Here is a 14,042-nt window from a genome sequence, read left to right as displayed (position 1 = left end):
AACTTTAAGCAGCTGATGTACTGTTGTAATTTAATTGCCAAAGTGTCTTTTACCTTTCAGAAAGCCAAGAGTTCTCTTGGGAGTCTAACACTGTTATAGCATTTATCAACAGCCACACATAATCTCAGAGCACTGGGGCACCTGAGTTTACTGAACTAACTTACATGTATAGGTATTTGATTCTTCACTGGTTTGACATTGTCTTTTTTTCCCAAAGATAGTCTGAAAATAAGTCATATTGAATGTTTATACGAGAACTACGTAGAATATTTGTGCACACTTGTAGTTGGATAGGGTGGACTAAATAGCAGTATTTCAGTAGTTCTCCTGGTGTAGTAACTTGCACTACATGCAATTAGAATAAAAATCTACATAATTATTACAAATTGGCAATGAGGATATTAAAAAAAAGGATCCTGTATAAAGGAACAAGAGCAGACCTTGCTGTCTGAATTACTGACCATATTACTGAATATAATGTTGCTAACCTTCAGTGAGTGCCAGCAAATATGGCCATGCAAAAGGATATTGGCCAAAATTCTGCCTGAGAAGAAAAACAGTATTGTGTTACAGAATTATGCTAATATTAATCTTTAAAATATAATGCATTATATTTTAGAGAGGTACTTTGTGGGTTGGAAACATACACAAAGACATTTACTCACAGAGAAAATGACCACAGATGCTCTGTCTGTTATGTCCAGCTGTGAACAGAGCAATAAAACTAGAGTTGATTGTTCCAAAGAAATACTGAAGACAATGAATGTTTGTTCAGAAAGGCACCTGTGTACATAAGCAGCCATTTGATTGATGGCTTGTGTCGACAAGCTTTTGGAAAAAGAGCCAGTAGTGATGTTATGTCATGTGATCATGACACTTCAAGAAAACATCTTTAATACGATGAACCAGTTTCATTTGAAGTCAGAAATGCAGTAACATTCTGTGAGAAAAGAACTGCTACTGTATTCTCCTTGTCAAGGGAGGAATACAGGATCAAAGTGGCTTCAGACTATCTTTCTTTGTTAAGAGAGAGCAGTGCTACTGGGGCCATTTGTAATGGTCATTTCATATAAAACACTTGCCTGTGAAATCATCGTCGAAATCACAAGTTCTGTAACCCCAATGCAAGAGAAGGGAATTGTGAAAAAAAGTCATTTGCATGAAGAAATAATTCTCTGAAAGCAACTCAACAAGAAATCTTGAGTTTTGAGAAGCCTGATGTCTGGGTGTCGCAACTACATAATTACCTTTGAACAATAGGTTAAAGACTCTGAGTTTCAACACAGAAGATTTCTAAGACTGAACTTTAAATTTGAATCATCTCTTCAGAATTGTGCCTAAACTGTAATCCAGTGGTTCTCAACCTTTTTCTTTTTACTCACACACCACTTTAAGAATTCCCTGTGATTAGTAAGGGATTGCTTAAGGTGTTATGTGGGTGGAAAAAAAAAGGTTGAAAACCAATGTTTTAATCGTACCTAATTGACTCGTTATGTGCACAGTTTCACAACTCCAAAGGAAATGGGCCAATGACAATTTTTCTCAAGCAAAATATTTCATTAACAATTGGGTCTAGAGTAGTGATTCTCAACCTTCCTTTCCCACTCACATACCACCTTGACCAATCCCTTACTAATCACAGAGCACTTATTGCATCGAGATTACTTAAAGACGAAAGAAAAATGTTGAGAACCACTGCTGTAATGGTTTGGGATCTGACCCACACACGCCCACACATTTGTGCATAGTGGGGTTAAATTTAGATTAATTAAGAAATGTTATATTATTAATAAAATTATTGTTTTGAGGATACCATTGTTTTGGTGAATTTCTATTGCTGCTGGTCTAGGTTGTAACAGCAGATGGAAAGCCTCCTAAGCAAATAATGTTATGATTTTACAGGGAAAAGTGAGTCACATAGATAGCCAGTAGGGTGATGTAGGCATATGCATGTACCACAGTAAGAGATCTCAGCCGATCCTTCAGTGTGGGAATTACACCAAGAAGGACATGGTGATTAATTTAATAAGCCAAAATAAGCAGGCCATTAAATTAAGTAGACTCAGAAATGGCAAGAAGCTTTAAGTTTTCTGGTTTGAAAATGCCAGTCTTAGCAGGAATAGTGTTAAAAGAAGATGATTCAAATGGGTTATACTGACATCATTGATGTATGGAATTGGATCTGCAGAACTATATGGAATAGAAAGTTCTGTAATGCCAACAAAATGAAACAAGGAATACAGGCAGAGGCTTCATTGACACAACAGCACTATTGTGGATTGGTTGGGACTGTTTCTGTGCTGTACATTCAATATTGTTCTTGTAAACCTTCAGCTTATATGTAGAACATATGGAAATGTTATGCAGAGCAAATAACAGTGGACATTGATGATAATGGTAGCAAGTTGTCTCCACAAATCAATGCAGTACATGCATGCAACAAAACTGCTCTGTTAACTGATATGGGATTGGAATTGTTAGGAAATCTTTGAAACCCTTGGAAATTTTAAAGAGCTAACAACTTGGAACGAACCATTATGGATTTAGAAGTAGATTGTGCCACTGAAGGACTTGTTCCTGCACTGCAGTATTGACACTTTCATACATCATATATACTGAATGCAAAGTTTGTTTTTGGTTTAATTAATAAACAAAAATTCATTCAAATTTATGAAACATAGATGATTAATTTTAACTTCTACGGTATGTAAGCAGCAGAGAGAAATGCTAAAGAATTTTACCTAATGCAAAGTATAAATTCAATAACAGTTTATTATCCTAGATAGGAGTGAACACTACATTTTCAATTCAAAATCTCCAGGTAGTTCCACTTTAATTGCACCAAATATGGACATGACTGTTTGACCAAGTGGTGCTGGGAAGATAAAATGTAAGTTTTCACCAAATTAGTCATGCCAAATGCACAAAAGAATGTAGGTAAGGAGAGCCAATAACATTTGACAAATAATGTATAAGAGGATCTGTATTTTAATACAAAACTACCTTAATGTTTAAAATAATCTCTGAAGATAGTTCAAGGTACAATGTAGATAGACATCAGTGTATTTGCAATCAGAATTTAATAGCAGCCACATGTACTAAAAAATAAAATCTTCATAAATTAGAAGTATTTCTTATTAGGAAGGGAACATTCTAAGAAATTTACTTCTGCAATGTATCTTTTATTAGAAACAGGGAATCCATAAATCTAGACAGAAGTAAGAGCTGGATTTGAATATTACAATTGATGAGCAAAGATGGTCAGATCTATGTCAAGATTGTATGACAAATATTATTAATGTAAGGTATAGATTAGTTCAGTACAGTGTCCTTCCCCCGTCCAGCCTAGAAGCCCGCAGCGGCAAGGTGAGCTGAGAGCTTTGAGCAGCAAACGACTCCAACATTTGGACATTTGGCACCCATACAATTCCCTTCCACTTTGGGGACAGACAATTCACCTGGATGCTTACGGTGACAGCCGTACAACTACTGTTACTGGGTGCTGATTTCTTGAGAGCCAACCCACTACTGGTGGACATTAAGGGGCATCAGCTGGTACATGCCCAAACACTTCAGACATTCTTCCTCAAGGGCTCCGAACTTACTAACTCCCAAAACATGGGGTGAGACACCAAATTATTATGGGGGCCCTCCCCTCCAAGCCAGGGTGCTGTGTCTTTACCCCTTGGAAACTCAACTTGGCTAGAAAAGAGTTTAAAAAGATGGAGGAACATGGCATTGTGCAGTGCTCCGATAGCCCATGGGGTTTCCCTCTCCATATGATACCCAAGGCAGCTGGAGGTTGGAGGCCATGCAGAGACTACCACCGCATTCAAGAAGCCACAAAGCCCAACAGATATCTCATGCCCTATTTCCAAGACTTCATCACTAACCTGCAAGGGGCACGGATATTATCTAAGGTGGACCTCATCAGGGGTTGTCATCAGATCTCAGTTCAACTGCCATCATAACCCCCTTTGATTGTTCAAATTCCTCCGCATGCCATTTGGGCTGTAAAATGTGGCTCAAACTTTTCAAAGGTTGATGGACATCATGGGCTGGGATCTGCACTTCACCTTCATCTATCTCAAAGACATTTTAATAGCCAGCCACATCCGCATGTAGCACGCTGCTCACTTAAGGCTATTGTTCTCCAGGCTAAGTGAGTTTGGTTTAACCATCAATTTGGTCAACTGCCAGTTTGGCTGAGAGACAATTGATTTCCTGCCCCATCGCATTGACCAACATGGGGCCAGGCCATTACCCACCAAAGTGGATGCTATTTGTTCCTTCCCCAGACCATCGACCATGAAGGGCCTGCAAGAGTTCTCAGGTATGGTCAATTTTTATCATCGTTTTATACCTGCAGCAGACTGCATCATGAGCTTGCTATTTCTCCTCATGCAGGGCCCAGTAAAAACATTCAATGGATGCAGAAGGCGACCGAGGCTTTACAAACAATCAAAGATGCCCTGGCCAAAGCCACTCTCCTTGTGACGCCCTGACCACCATAACGACAGACGCCTCCAGCACAGCGGTCAGGGGTTCCTTAAGCAAGTGGTTAACGGACAGTGGCAGCCAGTGGCCTTTTTCAGCAAACATCTCAGGCCACCAGAGCTCAAGTACAGTGCCTTTGATAGAAAACTGTTAGCATTATGCCTGGCAATTCGGCATTTCCGTTACTTCCTGGAGGGCAGGAAGTTCAAGATTTACACAGACCACAAACTACTTACCTTTGCTTTCAGCAAGGTGTCAGACCCATGGTCAGCTAGGCAACAGTGACACCTGTCCTATATATCTGAATTTTTGATGGACATTGAACATATCGCTGGCCAGTCCAATGTGGTAGCCAATCCCATATCCCGTTTGGCTATCCTAGCAGTGAATGACTCCGTCCCGGATATCGACTATGTGGCCTTGGCAGATGTGCAGCAAGCAGACCTGACATACTGGCATATCAGACAGCACTTACTGGTCTGCAACTGGAGGATATCCAGGTCGCCCCAGGTAACTGCACGCTTCACTGCGACACTTCCACTGGTAAACCACGCCTTGTCATGGAGAAGGCGAGTTTTCAATTCGGTCCACAATTTGGCTCACCCCACTATCAGGATGACAGTTAGAATGGTGGCCAACAGAAATGTCTGGCACGGCCTCCATAAAGAAGTCACTCAATGGGCCAAAGCATGTACTTAGTGCCAGGCATCCAAGGACCAGACCCATATTAAAGCACCTCCGCAACCTTTCGAACCAACACGCTGCTGTTTCAGCCACATGCACATAGTCATTGTAGGGCCCCTACCTGTATCCAGTGGTGCACGTTATCTATTGACCATGGTCGACCGGATGACTAGATGGCCAGAGGTGGTGCCTCTGCTACCTGAAATCTCCATGGAGACTTGTGCATGTGCATTACTGAACACCTGGGTGGTACGTTTTGGAGTCACTGAACACTTAATATCTGACAGTGGGGCCCAATTCACTTCCAGCCTGTGGACCGCCTTAGCAAATGTCCTGGTGGCTCAACTCCGCTACACCACAGCATGCCATCGGCAGGCCAACGGGTTGGTGGAGAGGTTCCACAGGCACCTGAAGACAGCTCTGATGACCTGACTCATTGGACTGAACTGGGCAGACGAATTCCCTTGGGTCCTGTTAGGCATCCACACCACCCCAAAAGAGGATCTCGAGTCATCCTCTGCTGAGTTGGTCTGTTGTGCTCCCCTAGTCATCCCGAGCAAATTCGTGGTGGCGTCTGAGGACTTAGGAGAGCTCCCGGCGGCTACATAGTCTCGATTGTGCGAGCACTTGGGCTCACTGTTAAGCTTAGAACTCATGGTCAAGCCAGCACCTTTGCCCCAAAATCTTTGCAGACTGTTACTTGGTGTCAGGCACAATGGCTCCACTTGCGTGTTGGACATGGTGGCAGCAGGGAGAATTTCACGCTCGGCGGGCTGAAACTGGCCCATTTGGATGTTAACCAGCCAGTTACTCACCCGACCCCAAGGCACAGGGGTCGGGCGCCAAAAGACAGTGTCCTGATCAGCAGTTCTATAGAGGGGAGTGGGGTGGGTGTAGTAGCCCATTCCACGGGTCAACACAGCAAACAGTCATCGAACATGATGATCGGGCAGATAGCACACGGGATAAGGTGCCCACTCCCATAGGCCGCAGGAATAGTGGTCGAATCGGCCAATCGCAGCCAGCGGATCGCAGAGGGTGCAATCCGGGCCCACGTATCCAGGACAAGCAATCAGCAGCCAGCCTCGCTTAAGTCACACCCCCGTGGTGACATGGGTGGCTGCCTATAAAAAGCAGAGCTGCAGCCCAGTAACGTCAGTCTCAATTACACTCCCTTGGTGTGTGAGTCTCTTTCTATTTCGAGCTATTACCATAGCAACTCCGCCACAGTATATTTTTGCAAATTTGGAGTCTGTATATGCAAATTTTAGGTATAAATATATAGTGGTGTTCTTCCAGCCTCTTGAGGCCTGTGTTAATCTTCCCTAAATTGTTCACAATGGTTCTCAACCTTTTTCTTTCCACTCACATACCACTTTAAGCATTCCCTATGCCATAGGTGCTCTGTGATTAAGGTGGTATGTGGGTGGAAAGAAAAAGTTTGAAAACCACTATTTTAATTGTACCTAATTGACTTGTTATATGCACGGTTTCATAACTCCAAAGGAAACTCCAATGACAATTTTTCTCAAGCAAAATATTTCAGTAACAATTGGGTCTGGAGCAATGATTCTCAACCTTCCCTTCCCACTCATGTACCAATGCAGTGAACTGGAATTCATTGATCAGATGGCTGGCTCCTGCCTTACCTCACCTACCCCAGCTTACCTCAGATTCACCAGAGGACTATTATATCTACTGGCCATTGATTGTAAGCTATTAAAAGCGTGTTTGTACTCCTTACAAGTCTGAGTGCAATCAGTTGTGTTACAATTTAATAGCTTAACTTTGAAGCAGGATAGAAGCCCTATTGAAGCCAGGCATGGTCCAGGTCGACCCTCTGTCCCCAGAGGCCCCAGAAGAATTTGCCTACTGGCTGGTTGGCTGGAGATGCCTTCAAGTCTGATAGTTTCCAGAAATCTGCTCTTCTCTCTCAAGTCAGCCCCAAGGGGTTCATTGTCATCAGGGACTGTGCAACTTATGAGTCCGTCATAGAAGGCTTCAAGACCCATTACATGAGGCCTCAGAACAACGTGCTGGTGAGACACCGGCTCTCTCAATGTCGGCAATAACTGGGTGAGTGGCTGGTCGATTACGTCCATGAACTGTGGGCCCTCACTAGAAAGTGCCACTATGAAGCAATCACAGCCCAGGTGAGAGAGGAGGAATAAATCTGGGACACCCTCATGGCAGGAGTGAGGTCGAGGTATGCGAGGCAGCAACTGCTAGAGTTGGGGAAGAAAGACTTGGCCAGCACCCTGGAGCTGGCGAAAGCACTTGAACAGACCCAATTAAGAGCTGATAACTTCATGGGCAAAAGCGATGCCTTTTCAAAGGACCAGATCACTGGGCCACCTGCGACCCCCTCAGCCTCAACAGTGACTGCTGCAGCCACATGTGACCGGGGATGCTACTTCTGTGGACAGGCAGAGCATCCCCGCGTCCGATACCGTGCGAATGATGCTATGTGCTTAGGATGCAGTAAGCGAGGACATTGGGTGAAGGTCTGGAAGGCTAAGGGGAACCCAAAGAGGGAGATCCACGAATTGGTGTTCAACCCGTGCCCGAGTCCCAAAGTGCTAGCCTCAGCCTCTCCGTGCTGCTCACCGCCAGCATCTTGCTGCTCCTCGTGGCGAGACCCGCCACCCGAAGTAAAGCATTGCAGGAAACAATGGCAGCCATCTTGCCGTGCCTTGAAGTCGATGCCACCCTGGTCCTCCTTCAGTTCAAGAAGGAGGGCAGCCATCTTGCAGCGTTTCATGGTCGATGGCATCTTGTCTGCCCATGGGCCAAGAGCAGAGTCAACATCTACATGTGGAGTAATGGGGTTTCTGGAGCACTGGCATCAGTCATCCTGGATCAGGCAATACCTCACCAATTGAATAACTCAATGATGGAGATGAGGGTAAATAGACATTTGACTGATTGCTTAGTAGACACTGGCTCCACTGAGAGCTTTATGACCTCTGTGACTACTCTGCGGTACAACTTACAAGTGTATCTGATGGACCATCATATTTACCAAGCATCACACTCGCACTCTGCGACGATCCAAGAGTGTTGTTTAGTACATCTACTGTAAAAGTGGGGGGGGGGGGGGTGGTGATGTATTTTTGCAAGTTCTGACTATGTATTGGATTTCCTGTGTCACCTTAAAAGTGTGACCATGGGTACTCTGGCCAACTTCCTCCAATCACGGTGCGAAACGGAGGGTTGCAAAAGCCAAACACCACATGTGGTCTCTCCACCCTAAATACAGATTTCCTCCCCACCCTCACTGTTTCTGAACCTGACTCCTGATTGCAAACTGATAGCCACAAAGAGCAGGTGATATAGTGCAGGAGATTGGGAATTTATTAGAGCTGAGACACAATGGATGCTCAAAGAAAATATAATTGAGCCTAGCCCATGGAGAGCCCAGGTGGTAGTCGTAAAAGGGGAAGAAAATTCCAAGCTAGTGATTGACTATAGCCAAATAATTAATCATTTCACTCTTCCTGGTCGCATATCCCCCCCACTCGAATTTCGGACATGGTAAACAAAATTCCACAGTATCAGGTCTATTTGACCATTGACCTGAAAGTTGCATACCATCAGTCACTGATCTATTCCAAGGACTACCCCTGCACAGCATTTGAGGTAGTTGGACAGCTTTATCATTAATGGGGTCTCAGTCTTCCAGAGACAGATGGACAAAATGGTCGACGAATACGGGTCACTTTCCCTAATCTTGACAATGTCACCATTTGTGGACATTCTCTGGGAAACCACAACGCCAACCTCCAGAAGTTTCTCCAAACTTCAAAATCCCTGAATCTCACATAAAACTCCAATAAGTGCGTGCTCCAGACTAAATGTCTGGCGATTCTGGGCTGTGTGGTGGAGAATGGTGTCATTGGTCCTGACCCCAATCAAATGCACCCCCTGTTAGACCCCCCAATCCCGAAGACCCAGAAGGCCTTAAGGAGATGCCTGGGCTTCTTTTCTTATTATTCCCAGTGAGTCCCTCACTACATTGATAAAGTCTCCCCCCCTCTTAAAATCCACCTCTTTCCCATTGTCGGCTGAAGCCCAGGCAGCTTTTGACTATGTTCGGAGCTGTATTGCAAAAGCCACCATGCATGTGTGGATGAGAATGCACCCTTCCAGGTGGAAAGCGATGCCTCTGACGTAGCTCTGGCCGCTACCCTTAACCAGGTGTACAGGCTGGTTGCCATGTTTTTCCACACCCTACAAGGCCACCAGCTTCAGAACCCATCAGTGGAGAAAGAGACCCAAGCCATTATAGAGGCCATCAGGCACTGGAGGCATTACATGGCCGGCAGAAAATTTACACTGCTCAACTGACCAGTGATCGGTGGCATTCATGTTTAATAATGCAAAAAGGGTGCATAATGCAAAAAATGCATAAAGAATGATAAAATCGCCAGGTGGAGGATCGAACTCTCCACCTATAATTATGATATAGCATACATGCCAGGTATTCTCAATGAACCTCCAGATGACCTGTCAAGAGGAAACTGTGCCTCTGCACACACCGGCCAGTTGCGGTCTCTGCACGATGAGCTTTTCCAACCAGGCATCACCAAAATGGCTCATTTCGTCAAGGCATGCAACCTGTCCTACTCTATTGAGGATATCAGGGAAATGACCAGGTAATTTATAAACTGCACTTATACTGCCCCGAAAAAGCGCACCTGATAAAGGCATCCCACCCCTTCAAATGACTCAGTGTCGATCTCAAGGGTCCCCTTCCTTCCACCAATGGAAACATACATTTTCCATGTCATCAATGAGTATTCACATTTTCTGTTCGCCATCCCCTGCCCAGATGTAACCACCACCACGGTCATCATAGCCTTGCACTCTATTTTCACCATTTTGGCATCCCAGCTACATCCATAGTGTAGCTATTGCCTCATAAGAGCTATTGCCTCAAGCAGGGAGACTAGCTACAATCCCCGGGGGTATGGACAATTTGAAAAAGAGAGTGTGACAGTATAGAAGGCCATGAAATTGGCTCTTCAGTCCAAAGGCCTTCCAGACTCATGCTGTCAAAAAGTCCTACCCACGGTGCTCCACTTCAAAAGGTTGCTTCTCTGCACTGCAACCAACCCAATTCCTCACGTTAATGTTCATTTTCCAGAGGAAATCCATGTCTGGGTCTACTCTCCCAGCTTGACTAATGGCACCAGGGCCTGTCCTGCTGAGAAAGCATGTGAGGAGAAGTAAGAGAGATGTCCTGATCGAGAATGTGCACCTGCTGTGCGCCAACCCAATGTACACCTATGTGGTATACCTGATGACAGCGAGGACACAGTCTCAATCAGAGACCTGGTGCACACCAGAACTGAGGATCTGATGCCTCAAACAAGCCAGGAACTACCAAGTACCCCACCCAGAGTTCTAGATGGCTCTGCTTGGGAAGTGGGTCAATCCACTCCGCAACCAGAGCCGGAGTCCTCAAGACCCAGTTACCCTGTACCACAGGGGGTTCAGGAAGTTCAGGAAGCCCAAAGTCCTCCAGTACTGAGGCACTCAACCAAAATAACTAGACCCCCTGACAGATTTAACTTCTAAATATTTGTGAACTATTAGTTTTTTTGAATGTATGGTTGTTTTTCACCCACAGGTTCTATTCTGAAGGAAGGGGTGAATGCAATGAACTGGAATTCACTGTCTATGTATTGTTCAGATGGCTGGTTCCTCTCTTGGCTCCATCTTCACCTACCCCAATATAAACCCTGGTTTTCCCACCTTACCTCAGTAGACACCCATTGCGTCTACTGGCCATTGATTGTTAGCTATTAAAAGCGTGCTTGTACTCCTCACAAGCCTCTAAGTGCAATCAGTCACTTTACAACCACCTTAAGCAATCCCTTTCTAATCACAGAGCACCGATGGCATAGGGATTACTTAAAGTGGTATGTGGCTGGAAAGAAAAAGGTTGAGAACCACTGATATAAACCTTGCTGGAGTGCTGCTTGTTGGAAAGTGATCCTCCAAGCAATCCATGAAGCTATTTTTTTTCTTTATTTTGTGTTAATACAAATCGTGTGTGCGTGTGCGTATATATGTGTGGGGGAGTGGTTTAGGGAGGGAAGGAGAAAAGGGGATTACAGCCATCATCAGGTTCATTGAAATTCCCTTAAATTTAAATTTCTATTGTTTTATATTATCATTTATTAATTACACATATGGAAAAACATTTAAATAAAATATTCAAAAAAATTAGGTATTCAGGCTGTTAAATAAAGATATTTTGATATTCATACAAAGATGAAAATGAACTGTAGCCAGAAAAGTTGAAGCATTTGCAGGGGCTTGGAAAACTTAACTATCCAGAACTTGTACCATTCCTGAGTAAGGCAACAGTACTCTGCTAGGTTTCATTCAGATATCGTTTTGGTATTGATACCTTAAACCACTTAATGAAAAATGAAGAAAGAAGGAAAGTGCAGTTGGAAAAAGAACAGCAGAAGCAAGTATGGTTTATTGTCTCAATCGGACTACTTGATTAAATATTGAAACACAATGCAATTTCAATGATAACAAGATACCAGGCAAAAATTCAGGTTTGGAAGGCATGGACATCACATTAAAATTAGACAATGGTTTTCTGATTAAAACAATGGAAATTGCTAAGAAGATCATAAAACTTTCATTCTTAACTTTCATTAATAAGCTGATGCCCCTTCAAAAGGAAGGGCTGAAAAGTCTTCTCAAGTGATCTATGTGTCAGTAAGATGCACTTTAAGGCAGTGATCATCATTCTATTCGTTTTTAAATTGTTATGGAAGATACGATGTTATTGTTAAAGTACAAAACTTGGAGCAAGGCTCACTTTGATGCCATTGGACAGGAACTTGGAAAGGTTGATTGAGAGAGTCTGTTAGCAGGTGAAGGTACGCCCGGCAAGTGGGAGGATTTTAAACTGAGATAGGAAGAGTTCAGGCCCAGTGTGTTGAGTTAAGGGCAAGACTTTCAAGATTAGGGAACCCTGGTGGAAGAGAGATATTGATGCTCTTGTCAGGAAAATGGAAGAATTCATCAGGTTTGTGTGGCTGAGATCATTCAATTCCCTTGAAGAGTATAATCGATATAGGAGGGTTAGGGTTAGACATCCCTGGCAGATGAGGTAAAGAAAAATACTAAAAGATTCAATAATTATATTACAAATTATTAGGGAGAGAGTATATCGCCTTAAGAATCCATATAGTGTGAAGCACTGGATAAACTCTCGCATGTACTTCTTGGCTGTACTTATGGTGGAGAGGACATGGATGCGAGCAAGTTCAGGGAAAAGAACAGTGATATCCCTAAACAAATCAAGATTGTGAAAGAGATGCTGGTGGCCTTGAAGCTCATTAGTGTGGGTAAATCCATGGGGCTTGACCAGTCCTATTCTAGGATATTGTGGGAAGTTAGGGAAGAACTTGCCCTAGCAAAGATTTTTGATATCAATAAACTTGAAGGTATAATTGTTTTATTTTTAAAAAGGGCTGTAAAGACAGACCAGGTAACTACAGTGTTGGGAAAGTTACTGGAAGGAATTCTAAGGATTGTTTGCATCTGGAAAGCCAAGGACTGACTAGGATAGCTTTGTGTATTGGAAATCATGCCTCATCAATTTGATTGTGCATTTTGAAACAATGACCAAGAAAATTAAATAAAGTAGGGCAGCAGTAGTTATCAAGATTGACTTTAACAAGTCCTTTGACAAGGCTCTACATGATAGGTTCGCCTGGAAGGTTAGAAGACTGGGGATCCACATGAGCTCACCAAGTAGGATGGATTGTACTTCTGACTGGAGGTCTGTGATCACTAGTCTGTGACCACTGGTGTACCATAGGGATCAGTGCTAGTTGGCATGATTAATAAGTCTGCAGATTCGCAAAAATAGGTGGTATAGTGGACAGTGAAAATAGTTTTCTAAGGTTAAATAAAGATATTGATCAAGTGGGAAAGTGAGCAAATGAGTAGCAATTGGAATTTAACACAGACAAGTGTGAAGTGATACATCTTGATAAGTTAAACAAGGTCACATACATTGAATGGTAAGCCTCTAGGAGTGTTGTTGATTAGAGATACCAAGGGGGTCGAAGTACATTGTACTTAATTGGATGATTCACAGCTTGGTGTTGGAAATCCTGTCCAAGAGTATAAGAATTTGCAGAGAGTCGTGAGCACAGCTCAGACCATCAGGTAAACTATCTCTTCTTCCATAAGCTATATCTATATCTACCACTCTGGAAAGCTGCCAATATATTAAAGGACCCAACCCACTCAAATTCATTCTATTCACCCCCATCCATAAGGCAGAAGATATATGAATGCATGTGCTTGAAAACACAAACCTCCAGATTCAAAGAAGTTTTCTTTTCTACTGTTACCAGGCTCTTGAATGGACATGATAAAACATGATACCATTGCATTGTTTAAATGTACTTTTCACTATATCCTGCATTTGGTCCTTGTAACATGACATCCTGCACTTTTTAACAGACTGTAACCCTGCATTTTTGCTTTAATCTGCTATAGTTAAGTATGGATTGACTTGCTTGCAAAACAAAGCTTTTCTGTATCGCTGTACATGTGAAATAAGCAATTCGATACATTATTATCTAAAAGTGCTAACATGTAAACATGGAGGTGAAGCAGATGGAAAGCCAATTCCTTATCTAAAGAGCTATTTAACAAGTATGCTGTCTGCTAAGATTGTAGAAGCACACTACTCAAGATACATTTATAAGCCTGGAAAAGGCAAATGGAATATTTCAAAGGGTAATTGTTTATTATTGTGAGAAGATAATAGTTCAGGACATTTAGATAGTAATATGAAATGGATCAAGATGATGCAT

General features: G+C 43.0%; 1 protein-coding gene across 15 annotated transcripts in view; it reads right to left on the bottom strand.

Annotated features, from left to right (window-relative positions):
- The window catches only part of LOC138763717 (3',5'-cyclic-AMP phosphodiesterase 4B-like), a 687,345-nt gene that overhangs the window by 122,388 nt on the left and 550,915 nt on the right, over nt 1-14,042 (bottom strand). The gene's annotated exons all lie outside the window — the stretch shown is intronic.

Source organism: Narcine bancroftii, chromosome 5 (genome assembly GCF_036971445.1).
Source record: "Narcine bancroftii isolate sNarBan1 chromosome 5, sNarBan1.hap1, whole genome shotgun sequence".
In the NCBI taxonomy this organism is placed as follows: domain Eukaryota; kingdom Metazoa; phylum Chordata; class Chondrichthyes; order Torpediniformes; family Narcinidae; genus Narcine; species Narcine bancroftii.
Note: the sequence above shows the minus strand (reverse complement) of the source record. Positions and strands in the feature narration are given on the sequence as shown.